The sequence below is a fragment of the Lynx canadensis genome, chromosome F1 (assembly GCF_007474595.2).
Source record: "Lynx canadensis isolate LIC74 chromosome F1, mLynCan4.pri.v2, whole genome shotgun sequence".
NCBI lineage: Eukaryota > Metazoa > Chordata > Mammalia > Carnivora > Felidae > Lynx > Lynx canadensis.
In genome coordinates, this window is record NC_044319.2 from 63239606 (window position 1) to 63250218 (window position 10613).

Genomic DNA, 10613 nt, shown 5'->3' on the forward strand with positions numbered 1-10613 from the left:
AAAAAAGAAAGAAAACAAGAAGTGCACTTCAAAGTAAGGTTTCCAACTCAAACAGAGTGAGCTACCTATTTTTTAATTAATTAATTAGTTTATTTACTGAAAACTAGATGTTACAGTTCATTCCATCTTCATAATTACAGACCTTACAAGGCAAATAAAGCAAACTCTTCTCCCGTTTAACCAGGTGCAGCATTTGGGCACTTTTCTGATAACACAGGTTGGCCTAATTAATCGGCCTGGGTTGAAAGCTGGCAACCACAAATCTTTGCAACGTAGGATGTTCCTCCACAGTGACTCCAAGGATCTTAACTCCTCAGCTACACTGTGAGCTCTGAAATGGTTTTCACTGCAACATTTTTCAAGCTTTCACATCTTAACCTGAAATCTGACCCCTCATCTTACGGCAGGGAACTCTGTTCAAGCGGTCTTCCTGTTGGCCAACCCAGTCCGCCAGCGATCTTAACAGTTATTATGTACAAATACAGCCGTGCTCCCGAGCGCTGATTAAAACTTGTGCTGGGATCCCATTTCAGAGCATCAGCTCCCTGAGGGAAAAGAGAGATCCAACCTATTGCTTCCATGAGTCATAACCCCGGTACCGTGTACCTAATGTCCTTTGCAGCAAAACTCAAGAGGTCAGGCAATCTTCATCATCCTGACAAGTTTATCAGTGTTTCTATACAAAGGACTTTCGGAGCTGATCCCAGACCAAGCACTGCAACCACAATCCCAAGAAATCATTCCGTTTTAGCACAAAGAGTGCCTGCAAGATGCCAGAGTACGCGAGAAATCATCTCGAAGCAAAGAGTGATAGTTCATCCTCTTACAAGCGAGAGGAAATCCAGGAGGAAAGAAACCTCCTCCCTCCTAAACTCCTCATTCACACTGATGACTACTTTCACAGCCTTAACTGACGAAACCCAGTGCCCTCTACTTCCTGATTTAAGGAGTCCATTTTTAAGGTGACCGTCAAGGTCAAGAAGAACTGTGATCTATGAATTCTAGTTCTTCAATGGGAAGCTCCTTCTCCATTATCGCTTTCTGAACACATTGCTGGTAGCGCTTGAAGAGGTCGGTGCGCGGGTCCCCAGAGCCATCCCCGTTGAGGAACCTCTCGGCAAACCAGTGATTAAAGCACTTATCTTACGGGTGCTTCCCGACCGTGCAGGCCTCCCCTGCGCTGTTCGTGGTCATGGCGACAGAAGTGCTGGGCTACCTATTTTAATTGGCGTGAAGAAGCTTCCAAAAGTCTTCAAGATTCGAAAATAACTTCGTTGAGAGATTCACTGCAAAAGGCCAATGAAAAGTTAAGGACATAAGAGGCATCTAAAACAAAAGACTGTGAGACTAGCATGACTCCCCTTTTTCACTCGAGTATTCACACCCTACTCGTTCCTTATCTGAATTGCCTTCCACTCTGAAAAGACTACAAGGCCATAAACACGAGCCTGACAAGGTAGTGACCTTATGGACACCTCCCGTATCTACCCTCAGAGGAATTCTCCAGTAAATTGCTATCAGTTATTCCCTTAAATAGCCGATGGGAAACTAAAATTAAAATTAGGGGTGTCTGGGTGGCTCAGTCGGTTAAGTATCTGACTTTGGCTCAGGTCATGATCTCAGGGTTTGTGAGTTCGAGCCCCGCGTTGGGCTCTGTGCTGACGGCTCGGAGCCTGGAGCCTGCTTCCGATTCTGTGTCTCCCTCTCTGTCTGCCCCTGCCCTGCTCACACTCGTTCTCTCTCTCTCTCTCTCAAAATAGTAAGTAAACATTAAAAAAAAATTTCTTTAAGCTATTTTTAAAACATTAGTGGAGAGGCACCTGGGTGGCTTAGTCAGTTGAGAGTCTGACTCTTGGTTTTGGCTCAGGTCATGATCTCATGGTTCATAGGATCGAGCCCTATGTCAGACCCTGTGCAGACAGCTCAGAACCTCCTTGGGATTCTCTCTCATTCTCTCTCTCTCTGCCAAAATAAACAAACTTTTTTTTTTTAATTAGTGGAAAACCTTTCCAAATTCAGATAGATAATGGAGCTACCCTTGACTTTAGATCCCTCTCAATCTAGAATCTGCAGATGGGATCTTGGGGAAACTGGCAAAAACTGGCCAAGAGTAAGAATTTTTTTTTTTTGTTTGTTTTTAGAGAGAGATGCAGGGGCTTGATCCCACGACCCTGGGACCATGACCTGAGCCAAAATCAAAAGCCAGATGCTCAACTGATGGAGCTACCCAGGCACCCCGAAGACTGAGAATTCTTATCCGAGTCAGCTCTCCTCCATCTCTGTAGTGCCTGGCCAAGAGAAGAAAATACAATTTCGCATTGTCTTTTCCTTTCTAAATTCAGGCTCCTGTGACTTTGGTTTGGGGGTATCCATTACTTCTCAAATCTTTCTTTCTCAGGAGCATCTACTGCCTTCTTGTTTGTTTTGTGTCCTGAGAACTTCATGTGGCAACTGTGAGGTTGGAGGCCCCCAAAATACGGCTAGACAGAAACATGGGTTGCCCCTGTCTCTAGCTGGAGTCTTTCCAACTGCTGCCAGCTCTCAGAGAATTGTCTAAGTCCTTCTTTTGGCTGTCTTCGGGAGTGGCTCTGGATCTTGGGAGGATTAATACCTTTTGCACCCTCTTTGGGGGTGCCTCTTAGGTCCATGGGATTGTTTAATATTGCAGGAAAAATGGGGTGCCTAGGTGGATCAGTTGGTTAACCTTCCAACGCTTGATTTTGGCTCGGGTCATGATCTCAACAGTTTGTGAGTTTGAGCCCCATGTCAAGCTCCACACTGGCAATGGGGAGCCTGCTTGGGATTTTCTGCCTCCCTCTCTCTCTGTCCCTGTCCTGCTCACTCTTTATCTCTCTCTCTCTCTCTCTCTCAAAATAAATAAACATAAAAAAAAATACTGCAGGAACATTTACAGTTTGTCCTAGCTGAAACCGGACAAGATATTTGAAATGATTTTTTAAGTAGCTCTATGATCAGAAGTTGACTAAATTTGAAGCGGATAATCAGAGCCCAGTAGAAACTTTGTTTTTTTCCTAAAGATGATGTATTTATTTTGAGGGAGACAGAGAGACTGTGAGCGGGGCAGGGGTGGAGAAAGAGGAAGAATCCCAAGCAGGATCCCTGCTGTCAGCACAGAGTCCATGCACGGCTCCAACTCACGAACTGTGAGATCATGACCTGAGCTGAACTCAAGAGTCGGATGCTTAACCCACTGAGCCACCCAGGTGCCCCCCAATAGAAACTTTACATACTCAGAGGAGAAGAAAAACATTCCACAACAAAGAACTGTAAATCTAGAACATAGGTTCTTCTGATTTCTAAATTAGTTGAGATCTTTTTCCTGATATAAAGAAGCAAATTGAAGAAAATGTAGGTGGCCTAGTGGGCCAGCCCTTTAAATGTCATTCAGGTTGCAACCCAATTCTCTGAGGAATTAAAAACAGCTCTTTTTGTCTTGTTGAATCTTTCAAGAACAGAAATTCAGCTCTATGAGCAATTCAAAGCCCACCTACCCTTTTGCTGATTCTAAAACTTCCTCTATTTATTTCAAAAGGTTTGTGGGTATTCTCGAATTCTAATTTACGGAATGGAAGTCATTCTTGAAGACACTTGCATTCTTTCCCTGTGCTTTCAAGATAGAAAATTCTACCCACTCTTCTCTAGGAACCCTTATCCGGGCTAGCTCTGTGAAATGTAAGGTTTAGGAAAGCAATTCTTATCAGAAAAAAAAAAAAAGAAAAGAAAAGAAAAGAAAAGAAAGAAAGAAAAGGAAAGGCTATTTGGAAACTAAGCAAATGAAAAATCTTTAAAGTTTTCACAAATATTAAGGAAAAGTTTAGGGGCGCCTGGGTGGCTCAGTGGGTTAAATGTTCGATCGTGATCTCACGGTTCCTGGGTTTGAACCCCACATGGGGCTCTGCACTGACATTTCGGAGCCTGCTAGAGATTCTCTTTTCCTCTCTCTCTCTGCCCCTCCCATGCATGTTCTCTCTCTCTCTCTCTTTCAAAATAAATAAATAAACTTAAAAAAAAAAGTTTCCAGGGGCGCCTGGGTGGCTCAGTCAGTTAAGCATCTGACTTCGGCTCAGGTCATGATCTCACAGTGTGTGAGTTCGAGCCCTGCATCGGGCTCTGTGCTGACAGCTCGGAGCCTGGAGCCTGCTTCCGATTCTGTGTCTCCTTCTATCTCTGCCCCTCCCCCACTTGTGCTCTGTCTTTCTCTGTCTCTAAAAAATAAACACATGTAAAAAAAATTTTCCAAAATCTTTTTGGTAACTTGAAATCTTAATGTTGTACTAAGATAAGTTAAATGATGGGTATCTGTTGCTTATCCAGATCATTTCTAAATAAACTACTGAAACGTTACTTCTTGAACAGAGGTTTATCCACTTTTGGCTTCCTTTTACAGAGTAAGTAAAGGTGTCTGGGTGTATTAGTAAACATGGTTGGTGCCACATTGAGTGAGGAAGAAAATGCTAGAAATTATGAAATGTGTTTGTAAATTTGCCAGTCCAAAGAATGCTAGCCTAACAGTCCACAATTGTTTACCTCTTAGTTTTCACTAGAATTAAGGATTCTGAGGGTTAAGAATTCTAATTAATATATGTAGTTAAATCTACAAGAAATAATAAGGGAAACGTCTCTAAGCAAGCAAAGTAGTATGTGTTTTTGGTAAGAAGAGGTATGAGAGACGGAGATCTTTTTGTTAAGGGAAAAAGAGAGTAAGCTTGTCCTAATTAAAATAATTGTTCCAAAATGAGAAAGAGGAACAAACAGGACAAACTTTAAATGGAGATAAAAAATGTATAGACTTATGGAAAATGAATCTTGGGAAAGCAATTTTAGGTGTGGTCAAGCCAGCTAAGATTGGAATGGGTCTATTTAAGTTTTGTTTTGTTTTTTGTGTTTTAAGAATTTTAACGTAGGAACACCTGGGGGCTCAGTAGGTTAATGGTGTGACTCTCGGTTTCGGCTCAGGTCATGATCTCACGGTTTGTGAGTTCGAGTCCCACGTTGGGTTCTGGGTTGATGGCGCGAAGCCTGCTTGGGATTCTCTCTCCCTCTCTCTCTGCCCCTCCCCGGCTCTCTCCGTCTCTCTCTCTCAAAATAAATAAATAAAGTTTAAAAAAGAATTTTAATATAAAAAATACACCGATGCAAAATTAGAATTTGGCTTTCTCTTTGTCGAAAATGTAGCTGGGGTGCAGGTGTACAAGAACAGCAGGCTCTGGGAGTCCCAGACAGACCAGATCTGGCCACCCGCCCCTGACAAAATCCAAAGGCAGAGAGTTGAGTAGTGGTAAAAGAAGAAAAAGAATTTATTTCAGTGAGGCCACCACCAGGAAGACAGCAGAGGAACGGCTCAAAGACGGTCTCCAAAGTGCTGAAAATACTTCCAGGTTTATATAAGGAAAATGTGGGACAAAGATGGGGGAGTACATGCATGTGGGCAGTCAAGGTCAGGTGCATCATTGTCTTAGGTTCAATCTCAAGCTGCGTCTTGCTGGCTCGGGGCACTCCTGATAGCTTGAGGGGTAGTTTCAGTTCCCATCACGGGAAGCTTTGCCCGCAAGGTCTTTTGCCAGAATTGAGTTGAAGAAGCATTTCATCAATTAGAAAGTTTGAGGTCAAAGTGAAGGTAGTTGAAGTCCTCTTTCAAAAGGACAAAGTTTCCTTGGACTCTTGGTCAGCTCCCTTTTTTTTTTTTGATGGAAGTATAGTTGACACACAATGTTACATTAGTTTCAGGTGTACAACATAGTGATTGGACAAGTCTACACTACGCTATGCTCAGGCAGATGTAAATACCATCAGCCACCATACAGCGCTTTACAACACCATTGACTATATTCCCCGGGCTGTATCTTTCATCCACATGACTTATTCATTCCATAGCTGGAAGTCTGTACCTCCCATTCCCTTTCACCGATTTTGCCCTTCCCCCCACTCCCTCCCCTCCAGCCACCAGCAGTTTGCTCTCTATTTATGGGGTCTGTTTCTACTGTTTGTTCATTTGTTTTGCCTTTTAGATTCCACTTATAATTGAAATCATCTGATATTTTTGTTTGACTTATTTCACTTAGGATATTCTCTAGGTCCAACCATATTGGTCTGTTCTCGGTAAGAGCTGTGAAAGATTTTCTTTTTTTTTTAGTTTTGTTATTCTATTTGAGAGAGAGAGAGAGAGAGAGAGAGAGAGAGAAAATCTTAAGCAGGCTCCACGCTCAGCACAGACTCTGACAAGGCTCCATCCCACAACCCCAGGATCATGACTTGAGCCGAAAGCAAGGATCAGATGTTCAACCCACTGAGCCACCCACGCTCCTGAAAGTTGTTTTTTTTTTTTTTTAACCTTTTGGGTAATCTACCTGGAAAGCAATGATTTTGTGTCTTACCAAAATAATTTCCTGTGCTTCATGTTGTCTTTTTCAGGTCTTTGATTACTTAAGAAAATTCAGTCTTCTCAATATTAAAAGAGCTAAGTTTTAGCTCTTTTATTATTTTATTAAGCTCTTAATAATATTTTATTAAGAGCTCATAACTATGTAACCTTCCATATTTGCCTTTAAAATCTTTTATTGTCACTTTCATTAAATAGGTAATTATGTATTATTTCATAATGATCTGCGATTTTATTTAGTCAAATGTTCAAACCCTTTGCCATTTTGACAACTTTTCTAAGTCATTCTAAATAGAGTCTTTGTGATTTGAGATTTCCTACAGGGTCCCTGGAAACCTCAAAGGACTTATCACCTCTGTGAAGGAGAGATATTAAACTAATTAGGTTTATTTGGTATGTTAAGTTATATGGGAAGCATTGAAAAATAAGAAGTGATGTTAAACCTTCTTAGGTTATACGCATGTGGATCTATTTACTGATTTAGGTATTCCAGAAATTGTTTAAAGCTTCTAGAAATTTGTCAGTAGTCTCATTGTTCAGTTATTACCCTAAATTATTTTTTTGCCACAGAAATAACTACACTTGCTTGTGAAATGAACTCTCATCAGATCTTTACCCACAGGCATTTTTAAGTTTTTTGGTCATTTACAGGCAAATACTGTTCCAGTCTGATGCTTTTGTTACTGAACGATCTATCACAGCCACTAACTCAGGAAATGAATGAGTAAGCCCCGGTGCACTGCCCTGGCCAACTGCTCCAACTAGGGGAATGAATCCCAAGGGCCCTGGACAAATCAAGGTCACCTCTCCTGTCTGGGTTTGCCAAGACTGTGGCCTAACAAGCAGCCAAACTAATCACTCAAGAAGACAATAATGCAACAGATGAGGTTTGGGAAGAGAAAGGGAAAAATTGGTTTTGGTGCCAGCAGCCAGGGGAGGTGACAGACAATCAAGCCTTCCCAACCAACTGCTTCACCTACAAGATGGACACCTAGAATTTCATAAGGAGAGGTGGGGGGGGGGGCGGTACATACAAGAGAGCAGGCCGAGAGCACATGATCATGGGTGGGGGTCAGTATGTGTTCTTGATCATTGACCAGGAAAGGGGTGTATGGGGGTGGTCTTCTAGGCATCTCTTGCTATCAGGGCTTTTCTGGCCTGATGGTTGGAATGTTCTCTGGTCCTTGCAAATACTTTCATCAATGCCTCAAGAAAGTGCAGTAAGAAATGAGCACAATGGGGGACACCTGGCTGGCTCAGTCAGTGAAGCATATGACTCTTGATATCAGGGTCCTAAGTTCAAGCCCCACACTGGGAAAGGAGCCTACGAAAGAAACAAACAAACAAACAAACAAACAAAAATGAGCACCATGGGTTTCAGTTAGAGCATGAATTAAGTGGTCTTATTTGTTTCTGTTTTTAAATGTTGGGATCTACTTTTGAGCAAGAGAGTCCCTAACACTTTTACAAAAGTGAGACTCATAGAAAGAACCCTACTAAGAATTCTTGACTATTAATGATGGGGTTTTGGAGTAGTGGGGGTCCGGAGCTGATGGCCAAGAAAAAAGACATCTTTGGTGCAAAAAGGTGATTTTATTAAAGCACAGGGACAGGACCCACGGACAGGAAGAGGGACACTGGGGTAGTGAGGAGTGACTCATTATATACTATGGAGTTGGGGGAGGTAAAGGCCAAAGGGAAGCCTCTACAAGGATTTTCGTATGCTAAAGAGGACTCAAAAGATGCCTGGGGTTTTGCTATCCTCAAGCTAAGGTTGTTTTCCCTCTAGGAAGGCATTAACATTACCGCAGTACGGGGTTCCTGGAGAAATGTTCTACTCTGTTTTTGCCTCAAGTATTTGTCACTGGGCTGCCAGTTATAAGGAAACTTAATTTCACCTGCCATTTCCTTCTTGCCTTGGTTCCCCATATCACGACGGAAGGGTGAGGTTGGGGCTCCAAGATTAGGCGATTGGTAAGATCGCCTTTTTCTTGTAATTTACCAAGATATTTGTAAACTGATGGAGACCCCAGTGCTCCGTGACTGTGATCTCTGATCAGCTAACCATGTTTTCCCCTTTCCTTTGTTCCTGGGCAGCCAGGAGAGCCTGAGGAATGTCACACCTGGGGTGGGGGGCCCTGTGTTTGCGGGTGACAGCTTGCCTGAGGCTCCCTCCTCGCTGCCACTGTTGCCAAATTACAAAGTGTTGAAATTTGAGTGCATATTTCACAACTGAGGGAGGCCCCACCTGACATCTGGTCCTCTACAAATGCCAGAGACATCAAAATCAAGCTCATTAGAATGAGAACATGCTGACACCACGACAGGGACTTCTTCCGCCCAAGACACTGGCATTAGAATCCTGGTGCCTTCCCCTCTCATCACGACCCCCTTTCACCCTTTCACACCTGCTTTGCCATTCTTGTTTCTCATTCTGCCACTTGGAAATGTAATGCTGTTGCAGGATTTTCTTTACCTCAATACCCAGGGTTGGTTGTCCCACGGCTTCAAAGACTACAGAGATGGACACAAAATGAGTAGCAGGCAAAAGCTTATTAGAGTGTAAGGTCAGAAAGTAAGAGTAGGAGGAAAGCTCACTTTACAGTGTGGACATTAGAAAGTGAATGCCCGAGGATCACAGGCCATGGGCCTTGTTTTGGAAGGTTCTGGTCACAACCCCCTTCCCTTCCCCCTTGTTCCTTCTCAGCTCCTACCCTTATTGGCTGGATAACTCTGGGTGCTGGGATGTCCATTCCAGATTGACTGGTTTCCACTGTAGGAGGAGTGACCTATGGCCATACTTAGGTCTTTCAGTCAAATTCCTGAGGGAAACCTGAGGGGGAGTAGGTGGGGTCTGTTACATTCTTTTTTATTTTTTTTAATTTAGTTTTTTTATTTTTTAAAATTTACATCCAAATTAGTTAGCATGTACTGCAACAATGATTTCAGGAGTAGATTCCTTAGTGCCCCTTCCCCATTTAGCCCATCCCCCCTCCCACAACCCCTCCCGTAACCTTTATTCTCCATATTTATGAGTCTCTTCTGTTTTGTCCCCCTCCCTGTTTTTATATTATTTTTGTTTCCTTTCCCTCATGTTCATCTGTTTTGTCTCTTAAAGTCCTCATATGAGTGAGGTCGTATGATTTTTGTCTTTCTCTGACTCATTTCGCTTAGCATGATACCCTCCAGTTCCATCCATGTCGTTGCAAATGGCAAGATTTCATTCTTTTTGATTGCCGGGTAATACTCCGTTGTATCTATATACCACATCTTCTTTATCCACTCATCCATCGGTGGACAATTTGAGCTCTTTCCATACTTTGGCTATTGTTGAAACTGCTGCTATAAACATGGGGGTGCATGCGTCCCTTTGAAACAGCACACCTGTATCCGTGGATAAATCCCTAGTGGTGCAATTGCTGGGTGGTAGGGTAGCTCTATTTTTAGTTTTTTGAGGAACCTCCATACTGTTTTCCAGAGTGGCTGCACCAGCTTGCGTTCCCATAGGGGCCTGTTACATTCTTAAGAGGAACCTTAAGCCTGAGGGAGTCAGACACTCCCAGCACTGTTCCAAAATAAGTGTTTTTCCCCACCCAGGGACCTCAAATCCTAATCCTTCCCTCTCTGCCTATTTCATCCTATCTTTTCCTATCATAATGCTATCGTCTGTATTTCTGGAGCTCTAGCAAAGGGGGTAACCTACATGATTTTTGGGCTTGCCACCAAAGACCACACTTGATCCTGTCATTCTGCCTGTTAAAAACTTCTCCCTGATTTCCAGTGCTTCAGTTTAATGGACCAAATGAAGCCCCTTCTCTGATGACTGAGCATGAGGCGTGTTGAGGGGCCAAAGCACAAACTAGCACCCCACCCCACCCCCACCCCTGGTGCGATCTGTGTGAAGGGACACTCCTGCTACCCAAGAACAAAGGAAAGGGGGTTAAGTGCTTGCCATGGTGATGTGGGAAACTAAGGAAAATGAAAAATTAAATTCCCTTACTGTCTATATTCCATTGACAAGTCCTTGAAACAGGCAGAGTGACCTCCCTCTAGGAGCTCAGCTGCAAAAAGGATGACACGTTGCTAGTGGCAGAAGAAAACCTTGGCTTAATACTGTCCCAACCTTGAGGATCCTGTAATTCACTTCCTTTATCTCAACTGCCCCAGGTTATATGCTGGCAATCATGCTCCAAGCTTATGCCCCCCTCCCCCC